A 6,000-nucleotide genomic window follows, 5' to 3' on the forward strand; every position below is an offset into this window, starting at 1 on the left:
AGTAGCTCACTTGCCAAGATCAGGCAGTGGGCTGGTGGCAGAGTTGGGATTTGAGCCCAGGCCCGATGGCTCCGAAGCGTAAGCTCTCAGCCGCCTCACTGCATCCTGTCCCCAGGTGGTCCACGTCTTCAGCAAAAGTTTGGTGGAAGTCACAGAGCTGTTTAGGACATGTCATTTTTATTCAGAATCTTGGTGAGTGGGGAGGCTATAACCTAAAAATGGCTCCCTTCAAAGATGACAGATCCTGATGGAGCCAAGAAATTCTGTTCCATCTCAAGTCCTCGCACTCCCATAGATAGGACCATTTAGCTCTTTCTTTCTTTTAGCTTCACTACAACTTATCTCAGGAAGCCAGGGGCAGGGAAGGGATGTCTAGGGCCAGGGAAGAACTTCAGAATGGACACACTGTCAGAGGAAAAAGCAACAGCCCCACCTCAGGACACACCTCGCCGTCTGCACTGAGTAGCATGAAGCTTAAGCCCCCCTCTCACTCCCGAAGCTGGATTCAGCCTAGGAGGCTGAGACTTCATTTCCCTAGGGGCCTTTGAACAGCCCAGTCTGTAGTGGACACGGTCCCCTCCTCTTGCCCAGTGATGCTGGAACAACAGCCTCAGGCACTGCCATCACCTTGGTCAAAGTTTGCAAAGAATCACACACACACACACACACACACACACACACACACTCCTCTAGATTTCTGGTCCAGCTCCTCTTTCTCAGAAGAAGGGATTTTGGTTCAGAGAGAGGAAGTGAGATGCTCAAGGTCAAGAGGCAAGATAGCGGTGTAGCCAGGTATCCAGATAGCCTCGCTTTCCACGCTCCCTCCCCACACACCCACACAGAGTAGGGGCCCAGCCTTCTCTGACTCTGATTTCAGATGAAAGCTGCTAATCTCTGAGGTTGAGTCACTCTCACTCTCATGCTGGAAATTTCCCACATCTACATCTGGACACACACCAGGAGACTCACACGCCCACCCCTCATTCACCCAGCTGCAGGTGAGGGCCTTGTGGGTAGTGCCACCCCTTAGGACGGGGGCTGTGATGGAATTGACATGATCTTCTCCGTGATCTTCTCTGGCCGTGAACTCCCCGAAAATCCACGCTAAGGACGTTTTCCATTTACAAAGCCCTCTCACTTCATTCTCTCCTTGGCTCGTTGGACAACTCTGTGATTTAGGTGAGAATTAACGCTCCCATTTTACAGATGACAGAACTAAAGAAAGACTCAAGGTCCTGAGAGCCGGCACTGTTCCACATTCACTTCCATATTGTTGATGTTTGTGCTGGGCCACGGCTCCCTGTGTGCCTGCCCCAGTACCTCTGGGCCCCAAGTGTCCCCCACAGTGTGCCAGGCTGGTTCCCATGGGTTGGGGAGGCCCAGGTGGATGTGACTCACAGAACCTATTAGCAGAAGGAGACAAGGAGTCATGAACATTTTACCCACTTCACCATGAGCCCTGAGCAAACTTTGTCCAGAGCCATGGACTTTGGATTAAGGGCAGCACAATGCCCTTAATAACAACCCCCGCCCTCCAGCTGGAAGGGCCACAGGATCCCTGGGAGAAGGTCGTGACTTTGACCCAGGCCAAGTCCCTAAGTCAACACTCTTCCACAGTTCTTGTTCCCTGAAGAGGGAACACGTGAACAGGTCCTCCCTGACTACAGAGTATTCTGGTCTGACTACGGGATCAGAGTGGTAGGAAGAAGACCCACAGCCCTGGGCTTGCTCTGGACCCAGCGTCAGGGTTTGAGAGGTACTGTCCTTCCAGATTGCGCAGGTCCAACTGGGGAGACTGAGGGTGCCGCTGGGGCAGGGAGCCTGGCCTGGGCTGTGTTGTGCTTTGTCCTCACCTTTGTCGTAAAAACTCTCATTCTGCCCTTATTTCAGGCCACCAAAACTTCTAAGGAAACTTTTGGCTGCCAGAAGGTACTGTGCCAGCCTCTCTCCAAAGATAAAGGACATGCCCGAGAATCAAGGGTATGTTCATTATTGAGCACCTACTATGTGCCACAGACCTTACAAACCTCACAACCACCCTGTGAGGCAGGTGCTGTTACCCTCATTTTGGTAGATGAGAAAGGTAAGACTCAGAGAGGTTAAGTGACTTGCCCAAGGTCACACAGATAGTAAGTGGCAAAGCCGCACCCAGGACCCTCTGGCTCTAATGCTCAGGCCCTTTCCGGTGCACACCCGTGCCTGGAATACATCTAGTCCAGCCTCCCCACAAAACAAGAATTGCCTCAACATCTTCCCTACCAGGCCATACAGCCTTGGTTTACAGGACCCTTGCTCTCTGAGGCCGCCCCTTCGTTCGCTGAAAAGCAGCTCTAATGACCATATGGAGACATTGACCATATTCTTTCTATTGAGACAAGAACTGCTTCCAGTTTGGCTGTGCCTTCTGGAGCCACAGGAAGTAATTCCCTCTGTTTCGGGCATTGCTCTAAAGGATTCAAGATGGCGCCCCACGTGGACAGGTACCTCCCAGTCTTCTCCAGGTTAAATGTCCTATTCTTTCAGCCACACCTCCATAAACAGTACATCTAGACCTCTCACCAGCCCTTCTCTGGAAGAGCTCCAGGTTACTTCTTCCCCAGGAGTTTGATCCGTCATGTGTGGTCCAGCCGCACAGAGGTGATGAGCATCCCCTCCCTTGCTCTGGATGCTCCTATTAATGCAGCCTAAGAGCACATCTGACATATGAGCTTGCAGCCCACCAAAACTCTCCCGGAGCTTGTCGTGTGAACCACTGTGACAGACACCACTGGTTACCTAATCGAGAGGCATCCTTGCGCCCTTCTGCCTTGATGGCAGAGGGAGACATTCCTCAGGTGCTCACCGTCCCTCAACGCCTGTTCCAGGAAATAAGCCAATCACGGTGACCTCGAGCAGCTTTCCAAAGACTGAATTAGTACGAGTGTGTTCCATTCTGGTTAATGGGTTCTTCAGAGAAGTCTCCTGGGGGCTACTAGGAGAGGCTTACCTAAAAGAAATCACAAGGGAGGAAATGCCACTCTACTTTGACTGCAACTTGCCAGGTCTATGTGTAATGCCTGGAATAGTGACAGCCATGAGAGAAGACATCATGGACACAGTGGGGATGGCAGAAGGAGAAGATGGAGAGCTTATTTGTCACTGTGACAGTGAGCGGTCCCTGGAACCCCTGACCTCAGGCCATCTCGTCACAGGAGACAAAAAGTGTAAGACCCAGATCGGTTTTCCATTACTGGCAGCTGAAAGCCCCATGGCCCTCAGGCTCCTGCAACAGGATTATTGTACTGTCTGAACCTGGTGGACCCCAAGGGAGAAATGGCTTTGTTTTTCCTCCCTTCACGGCCTTCAGCAACACTAGCTTGAGTCTCCCATTCCTGCCTCTTAAACATCAGCTGGGGCTAATCCCAGAGCTTTGTGGTCACTCTTGGGCATAAGGAAGTCCAGTCCAGTCTAGTCCAGTTTAAAACTTTAATCTCAGATCCATTTTAATGCTCATATTCTCCCTGTTCCCAGAATAGACCATCCTTCAGCCGAAGGGACTTAGAAAGGAGAGGAGACATGCTCTTCTCCCCAGCCCCCTCCTTCTATTCCTGGCCCTTCCATAGTCTCAGGCTGGGGAGAGGAATTAAAAAGACAATGGAGGGACTTCCCTGGTGGTCCAGTGGTTAAGACTTCACCTTCCAGTGAAGAGGGTACAGGTTCCATCCCTGGTCAGGGAGCTAAGATCCCACATGCCTCATGGCCAGAAAACCAAAACATAAAACAGAAGCAATATTGTAACAAATTCAATAAAAACTTAAAAAAAAAAAAGACAATGGAAGCCCTCCTGTGGCCTGGCTCCCAACGCTGGCTCTCCAGGGCCCCGTGTGGGGTTTTCAGGACCCACACAGGAGCCTCTTCGTCGCCCTGTTCCACGGAGGGGCAACCCAATGTCCCCACAGGCTCTAGCCCGTGGGGGTCCCCCTGCAGCCTCCTCTGGCCCCACAGCCTGCCGTCTTGGGTGGAACACTGTAAAAATCCAAAGGTGGCCCAGCCAACTTCCAGTGTCCACTTGGTCCACAGGACACTCCCACATTCTAACCATGCCAGTCAGTGGGAGTACAGACGGCCCCCAAGAACCCCTGCCACCCCTCCCCAATGCTCTTCACCCTTGTTCAAATAAGCAGAAGATGGAGCAGCAAGTTTATGTCTGAGTAGACATCCAACCTGGGAAGAAGATGCTGTCTCCCCTTCTGGTAGTTTCAATGAGGGATTCCTGGGAGCCCGCTGCCCCAACCTGGCTAGGCTGGAGAGGAGGGGACCACAGCACTCTTCCCCCAGATTGACAACTCAGAACTAAAGTGATTCTCCCTCCTCTCTCTGATGTCCTGCTTATTTACCCAGGCTGGGGAGGACTGAGGACATCCCTTTGCCCTCGAGTGTGCATATGCCAGGTAGCCAATGCCAGGGTAAGAGAAAAAGTCAGTGCCTGTTATGTACCTTTCAAGCCAGATCTTTCCTGCGAGGTAGCTGAGCAGCTGCTTTTCTTAATGTCAGTGCAAGATCTCGCTGACTTAGCGCTACTAGAATCTCATCTGGTTGGTTCCAGGCTTTTGGTGATGTTCTGGGTGTTGAAGCCTGGCTCCACTGTTAAATCTACTCCCGCTCTCTCCCAGCTCCGTGTCACCCACAGATTTGATAATCCAGCTTTCTGTGACATTATTCAAGCCTTTGATGAAAATATCAAAGAGAACAAGACCGAATAGAGGACCCATAATTTGGGATGACGTTTATTCCAGCATGTTCTTGGTGAACTGTTTCTGGCTCCAGCTACTCACCACTTCCTTTTATCTGTGCTCTAAAACTGTCTGTTTAATCAACTCTCACAGGTGATGAGGCTCCCGTCCGTAGCTCTCCAGTCTCCCGGGATGTCAGTGACCTGGGCTGGGGATTTGGACTTGCTGAAAATAGCAGGTGCTTCCTTGCCTAGCTCAGCCTTCACCCTCCCCCACCCCCCCACCCCCGCACCCCCGCCACCGCCTCGTTTGGGCATCATCGTTGAGCTCAGCTCTGCCCAGCCACACCCCAGCCCCAGCACCAGAGCTGAGCACCGCCCATTCATCCCCTTCTCGGCTCAGACTCAGCGCCTCTCTCAGGCAACCGGTCTGTCCCTGAGGGGAGGGGCGGGAGGGCAGTCACTGGAGCACTCAGATGACCTTAGGAGTTGAGATCTGTCACGGGAAGCTGCTGACGTCCAGGACCCTGAGGTCAGCTGGGGCTGGGATGGGTGTAGCACAGAATATGTATTAAGCAAGCGCCAGGAGCTGGGCTAGATGTGTTACCAGAATCTCATCACAACCCTCATCACATCAATTGTCTCCATCTCCTGGGTGAGGAGAGGAGGTGAGGGAGGTCACACCATTTGCCTAAAGTCACCCAACCAACCAGTAAGTGGCAGAACCAGGTTCTGACCCCGAGGCTGTGGTTCCACCTTCCGAACTGGCCACCATACCCTCTGGGTAGCTGTGCTGCTCTGTTTTCTCACCTTCCCAGCTTCCCTCCCAGGCAGTTAGGGACCGGCTGCTGCTTCAGCAGCCTCCGGAAGACAGGGTAAGCCTGAGCACAGCCCTCCCTGAGCCCCCGGGAGGGAGTAGCAGGTTGAGGGCAAGAGGAGGGGGGAGGAGGGGGAGGGGGTGAAATCAGGCTGCAGGGAAACGAGTCCAGTGTTCCCAAGACCTGAATGATTTGGGATTAATCTTCCAGATCTGGCACCACGGATGCGATACGCATCTGCTGCTGCCCCGCCCCTCCAGCCCATCGCAGGCGAACAGATGGGCAGACCCCTCCCTGGGGTCTAAGTAGGGCACTGCTGGGGCTGCTGGGAGGCAGGGAGGGAGCCAGTGAGCCGGGCAGGGAGAACAGGGGCAGACCTAGCTCCACCTCCCCTGCCCGGGCCCCCCAGCTTCCAAGGCGGGTAGATTCTGAGGGTCAGCTGTCTGCTGCCAACGGTGAGTGGGGTGGCCA

This window comes from Eschrichtius robustus, chromosome 15, assembly GCF_028021215.1.
Source record: "Eschrichtius robustus isolate mEscRob2 chromosome 15, mEscRob2.pri, whole genome shotgun sequence".
Classification (NCBI taxonomy): Eukaryota; Metazoa; Chordata; class Mammalia; order Artiodactyla; family Eschrichtiidae; genus Eschrichtius; species Eschrichtius robustus.